Below are 9,098 nucleotides of genomic sequence, written 5' to 3' on the forward strand. Positions count from 1 at the left end.
TGCTGCAAGACGGAGGCTGCCAGAAGCGTAGTCTTCGACTGGATTAGCTATCCCCCTTTTATTCTGGCATTCTGCAGTTCAGTCCACCGATATGGCCCTTTACACATATACCCATGCATATGTAGTGTAGCTCCTTGCTTGCGAGTACTTTGGATGAGTACTCACGGTTGCTTTTCTCCCTCTTTTCCCCTTTCCCTTCTACCTGGTTGCCGCAACCAGATGCCGGAGCCCTGGAGCCAGACGCCACCGTCGACGATGACCCCTACTACACCGGAGGTGCCTACTACTACGTGCAGCCCGCTGACGACGACCAGGAGTAGTTTAGGAGGATCCCAGGCAGGAGGCCTGCGCCTCTTTCGATCTGTATCCCAGTTTGTGCTAGCCTTCTTAAGGCAAACTTGTTTAACTTATGTCTGTACTCAGATATTGTTGCTTCCGCTGACTCGTCTATGATCGAGCACTTGTATTCGAGCCCTCGAGGCCCCTGGCTTGTATTATGATGCTTGTATGACTTATTTATGTTTTAGAGTTGTGTTGTGATATCTTCCCGTGAGTCCCTGATCTTGATCGTACACATTTGCGTGCATGATTAGTGTACGGTCAAATCGGGGGCGTCACACACCGTGATAGGCATGACCGACTGAATCTTGAAATTTGCAGTGCTGCTACCTCCGGGACTTCCACCCACAAGTATGAAGATGAAGAAACGGAAGACGCAGTCACTTCCAACCCGGGTATAACTTCTCGTAATCCTGTCTTCAGTTACTCGGTCGATTAAATTCTGACGATTAATCTGGATTCGACTGATCTTTTTGCAGCTCCTCCCAATGTCATTGAACTTCCAGATGACGACAAGTACGTGCCGCTGAGGGCCAGGAGGAACAAAAAGGCATCAGCTGGCAAGACATCCCAATCGGTGCTGGCGGCAGAGCCAGCGGTTCAACAGCCTGAAGATGTGACTCGGACTTCTATTACTTTTCCTGATCCACTATCGAGTGAACGCCCCACATCGTCGACTGTGCCGGTGCTTGCTTCCACTGTCCAGCTTCATGCCTCAGAACTTCCAGCTGATTCACTGTTTGCAAGTCATCATGAATTGGTCAACCCATTAACTCCTTGAATTCTCAGAATTCTGCCAAAACTTTGAAGAAGAAATCGGACTGGTCGAGACAGGGTTGGACCCTATCCTTTCTCCAGTCGGCGATGAGGCTGCCATGAACGTGCTCCAACTGGAATCTCGTGTTGCCAGTGTTACAAGCTATCTTGCTCGCCTGAAGGTGGCGGTGTCACGCATTGATACATCACTCTAGCCAAGGGCAACGTTTCAAAATGACCTCGAGTCTCTGATGACTCGACTCAATGAGGTTCTTGGTCGAGTGCAGGAATGGAAGAAGTCTTCTGCCCGATGCGGTGTTGATGTGGCTCTATCGCTGGTTAGGGTCCACTACAAAGAAGCTCGAGAAGAGAAGCTGGCGGCGATCAAGGTTGCTAACACCAAAAGGCATGACTTCCAATCCTTCATGGAAACCTTGATTGCTGCTGCCACTAGGATCGCTGACGGAATTGATCTGGACGAGTTCGTCGAGCCTGCAAGCCCTCCTCCTGCGGAGTGAACAAACTTTATACCTCGCCTTAAATTTGCCTCGGAATGTCGAGTGATTTTGTAACCGTTAAACTCCTTCGGGCTTGATGTCCGAGTACTTTTATCTTCGTTCTGGAACTTTAGGATTTATCTGAATTTGGTTTATCTTCTGAATGTGCTTGTGTTTACCTTCGAGTGGAACTTGTTCTTCACTCAGAATATTCTTTGTACTTGAGATGCAGTTCTGAGGAAGATGTCCCAGTAGACATGCACTTCATCGTCCTTGCAGATGAGGATGGAGTGCATGTTGTATTTGTGGCATAGCTCCAAGGAGAAGGTTGCAATCCACCTGCACCTCATCGTCCTTGCGGATGGGGATGGAGCGCACATTGTATTTGTGGCGCAGCTCCGAAGAGAAGGTTGCAGTCGACCTGCACCTCATCGTCCTTGCGGATGAGGATGGAGCGCACATTGTATTTGTGGTGCAGCTCCGAGGAGAAGGTTGCAGTCGACCTGCACCTCATCGTCCTTGTGGATTGATAACCCACAAGTATAGGGGATCGCAACAGCTTTCGAGGGTAGAGTATTCAACTCAAATTTATTGATTCGACACAAGGGGAGCCAAAGAATATTCTCAAGTATTAGCAGTTGAGTTCTCAATTCAACCACACCTGGAAACTTAGTATCTGCAGCAAAGTGTTTAGTAGCACAGTAATATGATAGTGGTGGTAGCAGCAACAAAAGTAAAGACAGCAAAAGTAATGCTTTTGGTATTTTGTAGTGATTGTAACAGTAGCAGCGGGAAAGTAAATAAGCGTAAACCAGTATATGGAAAACTCGTAGGCACCGGATCAATGATGGATAATTATGCCGGATGTGGTTCATCATGTAACAGTCATAACATAGGGTGACACAGAACTAGCTCCAATTCATCAATGTAATGTAGGCATGTATTCCGTATATAGTCATACGTGCTTATGGAAAAGAACTTGCATGACATCTTTTGTCCTACCCTCCCGTGGCAGCGGGGTCCTATTGGAAACTAAGGGATATTAAGGCCTTCTTTTAATAGAGAACCGGAACAAAGCATTAGCACATAGTGAATACATGAACTCCTCAAATTATGGTCATCACCGGAAGTGGTCCCGATTATTGTCACTTCGGGGTTGCCGGATCATCTCTACTCCTAATGTCTCAGTCCGTACGTGTTTCGTTTGCTCGTTCCCTCCCCTCCCATCGAACGAGAGTCCACCCCTCGATCTCATCCCACTTCCACCGATTTTCCTGACTTTTTTTACAAACCGAGACAATGCCCAAAAAACCCCACAAAGACCAAACGATGGCATCCTTTCCATGCCACACCTCCCTTGCACAATAAAATTTCGAAACAATGGGATCCTTTCCAAATAATAGCTTCCATAATCTTCTACTCCTAATTGGGAACTCCATAAATTACATTCTTTTCCTTTACATAACAACGGACTCTTTTTCCTTTTGTACATAACATGTATTCCATGTATAGCAGAAATCATATCACAATTCATGATCACGTTGTAGTCTTTCCGTGTATACAGCCTAGACCTTCCACATATCAAGTTGGATTCTTTCCATGTATACAACCGAAACCTTCCCAATGGACGACACATATCTGCGAGCCAGATTTTGCCTCATTTGGTGAAGGCATCCCCATCCCTGGAAGTGACGACCAGGCCGGGCGACGATCTCTGGAAGCGACGACCAGACCGAGAGACGATCTCTTAAAGCGACTACCGGACCGGCGACGATCTCTGGAAGCGACGACCCCCTCACGTCAAGCCAGAGTTTTCCATGGAAGGTCAAGTCACAGGTCAGCATCATTGCCCTATTCATATGAGTACAAGATCAATATACAACAATAATTCGTAACGCATCAGACTCTCCAGAATAAGACTGAAGTTCTTCAGTGCCAACGCCGCTTCTGCTTAGCCTAAAACATAGTACAGTCTACAGTGACGTTCTATGAACCATAAAACCAAAGGTGTGTGTTCACTTTACCTCTCCTACTGTACTGTAACTTGTTGAGGAAAGAAGTAACCCCCCATTGAGATGCATATCTGTAGCTCATGTTACTTCCAGCGTCCATGGAAGTATGTCAAGAATTGTGGTCCAGTGACGACCAAGACTCAGTGACCATTATTTGCTGAATAAGGTTCAAGCTCTGCTAGGGCCTGAACACAGAGCAGAAATTAAGGTATGTGTTTCGACCATTATTTGCCTGGCATATTGCTGATCTGAAGACATGCGTATCTTTTATGGCAGCCTTTGTACAATTATCACAATATGTAATACACAGCTGGAGGAAAAATTGACATATATAAGTTTGCCCCACTAAAAAGGACTAATAAGCTAATTTTGGACATAACATAAAGGATGTGTTTCGATCATGCTTTGTTTAGTACAACCATTAGCAAATAACAACAAATGTACACTATGAATTTGCTGCCGCACTTATGTGTTTCAATAACAGACCAAGCTTTGTACAGTACAACCACTAGCAAATAACAAGAAATGCACATTATGAGCAGCGTGCAGAATGACATGAAAACCTAACAAGCAGGATAAGGAAAATAAGTCAACAAAGTTCAAAACTCGTTATAATTCAGTAGGCACTAGGAGATCACACACTTGATTAGGACATAGGTGACACACCATGCTCCTGGATTGCTCCTGCAGATTATATCAAACTGAAGAGCAGTTTCATGGAAGAAAATACCCAACATCTGGTAATTAAGGGCAACTGGAGATAAATTGAGCTTAAGCAGTTAGAAGCGCCTAACTGAACTAACTTCCAAAGAAAACCACCAGAAATTCAGTGATATAAGTATTCTTATTTTTCATGCAATGACCTAAAAAAGGAATTATGTTCACTAAATAATCCACCACAACCAAAGAAACGATTATAAAATGATCATACTTGTAAGAAGAAGCGCTTCAAGTTCAAATAATGCTTGCAATGTCCTAACATCACCGAGATTCTACAATAGGGTGTTATCCAAATAATGACTGACACAGAAAACAACGACAATAAGGTGATTAGATTCTACTGTAGAATATAACTTCAGATATTTTCTGAACACTTGGTGGCTGGCTTACATGGCAACGACAGGCTCAACAAGCAAAGCTCGGAAACATTGATGTTCATTGTAAGTGTTTAGATGGCGGCATGTACCAAACCATAGACATGTAGGCCGCCGCTACTTACCTGCTTTCTTCTACCGGGCTCCTCCCGCCGCCTCCAGCCAGCTGCTGCCACTCGCCGGTCCCAGCCTCTTCGGCCGCTCACACCCGATTTCCAGTCCGCTGCCTCCGGGAACTTCTTCATAGCCACACCCGCCCGTACCTACTGTGGCCTTAACAGAAGAAGAAGACATCCAGCCAAAGGCAGAAACGTATCACTGGTTATAGGTAGATATCATATCATAAGGTCCAGGATCTAGCCAGAACAATTAAGACATCAAGTTACCGAGTTTGAACATGCTTAAACATGCTGGGGAGAATTATATTAGCAGCAACTGCTTAGTTCAAACAAAATATGGTTCGTCTATTTACTTACAAGTTAGTTAAAGCATCTACTTAATTGACAAATTCAACTCTAGAGAGCCCATGGGCAGTACTCCCTCTGTAGAAGGCATGGAATTTGGCTTATAGAGTGCTTTTAATCTATAATGGATTCATGCGGCCCCAAAGCAGAAACACACAACGTCCCAATTTTATTTTGCGGTTTAGTTCTTTCTTAGTTTCATTTATTTTGTGTCTTTTTGCTCCTTTTACCTTTTTTACGCAGCTGGAGCTTAGACTCCAATTAGATGAACTCCTAACTAATGTTTAAGAAATGGAAATAGTAGCAACATCATTGCTATTGAGGATTTCTATTCTCTCCTTGTTTCTGGCATAGCCATGGTCAACTCGTGGTAATGGAGAATTACTTGTTGGTTAGATAACTTTTCCTTTTGGTAGATTACTTATGTATATTATTCTTTTGCTTTGACACTGAACACTGGAGATGTAGTATTCTGCCGCGATCAAGATACCAGCTTAACCACCACCTGATCATTTTGCAAAACAGAATGCACCAAATTATGGATAGTTGTTTTGTAATCAATCATCTATTACATCTAAGTAAAACATTGTTTCCTACATGTAACACACCCCAGCCTTCATTCTTTGCTTAACATTAGCAGACGGTGTAAAATAACCAAGCTCACAACATTCTGAAGCGATCTATTAGCTACTTCAACAGGCAATGGACAGAGAAAAGGAATCAACAGGTGATTTGCTCATACCAGTGGAGGCATAGAATTCTTCCCAAAATTTCTCGCAGCACTTGTGGTCAGCAGCGAGGATGAACACCCACACCCGCTCCTTGTTGTCGGCCTCTCCGTCCTCCTCCCTCAATGCGGGTCTATGTGAGGAGTTGATCTAGAAAATCCTACTGTTAGATATAACAAATAGGTGACAATAAATAAACAAGAACTTTTCATTTTCTTTGCTTGGCAAACAGTGTTGGAGTCTATATATTCTTTGTTTTCAACTTCTCATTTTCTTACTAATTTCTATCATTAGACCCACTTTTACTTTTATTATCTTTCCCTTTACATGATTATTTAACATTGACATGGGGAATTGAATAAGGTATTCTCTCCAGTGGAGTCTATATAGCCATATACCATTCTTCAGATAATGGAACCTGTGGGTAGATCAAAACTATATATCAAAGTTTATCTTGGCAGTAAAAACACACTGCTGATTCTGCTTTTATTTTCCCATATTAATACCCAAAAAGATTATCCCTAAAACCGCATGAATATAATAACAATAGTATAGTGTGGTCTATGATCATGCAAAGTTACTTTTCACTTGATTGGAACCATGACATGCTATGTAGGAAAATTCAGTGCAGGCTTATACATACCCAAAATGGTGTGCTTCACCGGACTGTTGAAGAAGCTCCTGTCGGCATGCTCAGCGTAGAAGAGTGATAACCTCTCTGCAGCAGATCTATCATGTAGTGTAATATAGTATAACAAATATTTTAAGATTCTTCAAACTTTATAGGCGAGGCATTGTATATTACGATGTAGGCGGAGCAGTACTGCAGTTGGCAATTCCAAAACATGATTGCTAGCATAATGATGGAAATAAATACTAATGATCAAACGGACAACGCAAAAGGAGGCATTCGCATCGGGAACATATGGTCCACTGATTTATGATTTATTATCTTGTATTACACAAGGATGTAGTTGATCAGCTTATGTAGTAATAGAGTTCTACAGGTTATGCATTGGTAAGAGATGATCCTTCGGTCCCTGATTTTGCCTGTATTAGATCAGGATGTAGTTGGTCAATATCAGATATGGATGTAGTGGATTAACTTAAGCAGTAGTGGATTTCTATGAGCCAAGATTAAAATATTTCACCAAAACACGCTTAGAATAACAATACAATGCATTTGTCAGTAGTTGTGATGTTTCTATGTACAAGAGGAAACTCGCTGAGTGACATGCATAGCCCAGTTTGTTTTTACCAACAGCAATTAGTAGTAGCTTTGTGAAATTCAGAACGTGTACACCCTGTACACCTGAAAGGCTTCAGATTCACGGATACGTACATGGCTGTGTACCTTTCTAAGGTGCCAGCTGATTAGCCTGTAAAACTGTATTGACGGAGAGGGAAGAGGGCCATTGCTTCATCTTCCCAGTAATCCATTGCGAGAAACGCACTGATATTTGAGCGATAACGATGTCCGGCCATGCCTCTGTCTTGATGGGCGGGCCACCCCATGCACGAGCCCTGTTTTGAACGGGCCGACGATGCCGCCGGAATGGAACCACCGCAGCAGCGACACCATCGGGACTGCAGAGCTGTCTCCGTGACTGCACAATCACCGCCGCGCGCCTATCCGACTCCCACCCCATCGCCAGACAGGCAGGCTCCATCGTCGCGCCAAGCTTCGCCGCCGCCGCACCGCCGGAATAACCTGACGGGTAGTGGATGGCAGCAGATCGAACCAATCGAGCCAGGAAGATGCGGCCGAGTACAACATGGGAAGGGATGACGGGCTCGGCGCGCAACATGGAGGAGAGATGGCGAGGAGAGGAGGGGCCGGCCAACGCAGTGGAGGGGATAGGAGTATGCGGCGGCGCCGTCGATGGAAGGGAGACAGCGGTGACAGGAGAAGGCTCGAGATTGAGAGACTGAATGTTTTTCTTTTGAGTGGTTGATTTTTTTTGCGGGGATTGAGTGGTTGATTGAGAGAGTGAAGGTGCCACAGTGCGGTGAGTATAAGGGGAGTAGCTTTTTTTAGGGTGGGCGTATACGTAGTAGCTAAAAAAAGGAATTTTAGCAGGCTCGAGCTTGGGCCGTCTCCTGTTTGGCTGGCCCCAAGCTGCTCAGAAAGTTTTGGGCGAGCCTCAAACTGTCTATTAAACTAATTAGGTTTGCTAAAACAAAACTAATTGTCTCAAAAATACTAATTAGGTGTACCCACTTTATTTTTTGCAAATACAATCAGTTGTGTTAGCCTCACTTTTCTTTTAGTATATTATATATGTTTATCTAATGCAGTATAAAATATTTTTATATTCCATTTTTTCATCAAGATAAAAAAAGCGATGGATTTAGATGATGTTTTCAAAATATCAAGTGACATAGCCACCGACGTAACAATGAAGGAGCGGACTAAAACACCACGGGAAGAGGTTCATACAAATAATCCTTTTTTATATGTATGTTATACATGATAATACGAAAGGTGCATATTTTATATGATAATTTTTCCAAAAGAATCGACCGACAAGGGTTCCAACGCAATGTCGTCAGTGGAAGAGGCGAAAAGTTTACATATTTGTTTACAACATAATAATGTGCAAGTTGTGGCATCACATAACAAAGCAAAATAGCAAATATAAAGGTTATATTTTCAATGTGATTATCGGTTTCTCGTTTGCCATATATTTTATGTATTCAACTAATTTGGCTAATTTTTGTATACTGATTTGGCTCATTTTTATATCATAACGATAGACTATATTTTGTACCTCAAGAGATATTAGTCATTAAATCAATCATGTCTGTCCCCCAAAAAATCAAATTGGTGGACGTTGGAAATGCATTGTTATCAAACGACGAGTTGAAATGGTTTATAAAAGATGATATGTTCTTGCACGACGGCATAAGACCGATCGCATAAACTGTGTACTTAACAACACAAACCATATATAATATATAATACCATAAATATATTATAAATGTGGAATTACAGGTGATCAATGCTTACATATATTATATGTGTGCTCATGACCATCTATGAGATAGGGTAGGTGAAAAGATACATATTATTAGCACCTTCATACTTGGCCAACTAAGAAAAGATGGAGAAAAAGACATAGAGCCATCAAAATATCGTCACATCATACAACATGTTAATACTTATCTACAACAAGATATGGTTAGACATAGACCCATGAAAATATCG

General features: G+C 42.7%; 1 long non-coding RNA gene across 5 annotated transcripts; it reads right to left on the bottom strand.

Moving 5' to 3' along the window:
* Positions 1 to 2,989: 2,989 nt before the first annotated feature.
* On the bottom strand, positions 2,990 to 7,885 carry LOC123060550 (uncharacterized). Of its 5 annotated transcripts, XR_006428023.1 has the most exons (5): positions 7,245 to 7,885; positions 6,534 to 6,608; positions 5,905 to 6,040; positions 3,617 to 4,971; positions 2,990 to 3,443 (listed from the first exon to the last, which is right to left on the bottom strand). It is a non-coding gene; the product is annotated as an uncharacterized lncRNA (long non-coding RNA). The 5 variants fall into 5 exon arrangements; XR_006428022.1 differs by having other exon boundaries at positions 3,617 to 6,040; XR_006428024.1 differs by having other exon boundaries at positions 3,617 to 6,040; positions 7,233 to 7,885.
* Between the last annotated feature and the right edge of the window lie 1,213 nt (positions 7,886 to 9,098).

This window comes from Triticum aestivum, chromosome 3A (genome assembly GCF_018294505.1).
Source record: "Triticum aestivum cultivar Chinese Spring chromosome 3A, IWGSC CS RefSeq v2.1, whole genome shotgun sequence".
Lineage (NCBI taxonomy): Eukaryota > Viridiplantae > Streptophyta > Magnoliopsida > Poales > Poaceae > Triticum > Triticum aestivum.